The sequence below is a fragment of the Mus caroli genome, chromosome 5, assembly GCF_900094665.2.
Source record: "Mus caroli chromosome 5, CAROLI_EIJ_v1.1, whole genome shotgun sequence".
Classification (NCBI taxonomy): domain Eukaryota; kingdom Metazoa; phylum Chordata; class Mammalia; order Rodentia; family Muridae; genus Mus; species Mus caroli.
In genome coordinates, this window is record NC_034574.1 from 121,830,878 (window position 1) to 121,832,088 (window position 1,211).

Here is a 1,211-nt window from a genome sequence, read left to right on the forward strand (position 1 = left end):
AAGGAAGGAAGGAAGGAAGAAAGAAAGAAAGAAAGAAAGAAAGAAAGAAAGAAAGAAAGAAAGAAAGAAAGAAAGAAAGAAAGAAAGAAAGAACTGTAATTTCAACCCCAAGATATCCAATACCCACATGTCTTAACCTCCACAGACATCCACACACGTAATTATACTGGAACAAAACTGAAACTAAACAATCTACAGCCCCAGGGAACTGGATGCCCTCAGAACATGCTCTGTGTGTCAAGCCAACCCCAGAGAAAAAGAGTCACAGCATATGTGGCTCAAAGCACGGAAATGTAACGATTCCAGGACTGCCATGGAACCTGGGTGCCCTTACCCACCTATCTGTGTCCTCATCACTGTTGGCAAGAAAGATGTAGTCACACTGTGGCAATTGGTTTCAACATAACATGTCTTTGAAGATCCAGCAGCCACGTGGCTTTGGCATTCTCAGGCGCTACTGGCTGGAGTTTCCGTTTGCAGGTTTGAAGGATGCGCCTCAGCCCACATGGTGGGGCAGGCAGCCCTACAACTGGCCATGTTAGGTGATGGAGTGTTAGGTGATGTTGGGTGATGGAGTCTCTCCAGTTAGTCTATAGGTGGGTCCCAGTGCACCTCTGTGGGTTAAGGAGACAAAGGAGGCCCACAGAGGGTTACCAAGACTGAGTACATAGAGCCCCATCTCCATAAACCATCCTGTGGGTGCCAACCCCGTTGGCAAACCCCTGTCTCCAAAAATATTTATATTACATTTCATAACAGAGGCAAAGTTACAGTTACAAAGTAGCAATGAGAATAATGTCATGGTTGGGGGGGGGGGTCACCACAACATAAAGGGTCACAGCTTTAGCAAGGTTGAGAGCCGCTGGCATAAACCCTATGAACATCAGGTAAAGCAGAAACAGAAGGCATCCCTGGAGAAAACAGTTGTCTGAACTGTACCCTACAGAGGCTACAACCAGTGTGGATCCTGTGGTAAGATGAAGGGGCTGGAGTCACCATGTCAGTCCATGAGGGTGGCAAAAAGAAGCCCCTGAAACAGCCCAAGAAGCAGGCGGAGGGGATGGACGAGGAAGATACGGCTTTCACGCAGAAACGAAAGGAGGAACAAAAGAAATTCAAGGAGCTAAGCCAAGGGGAAGACCCCTGGCTACAGGTGCAGTTATGACCCTCCTCTTCCATTCCTATTTACACATCTGGATTCCCTGCCCCAA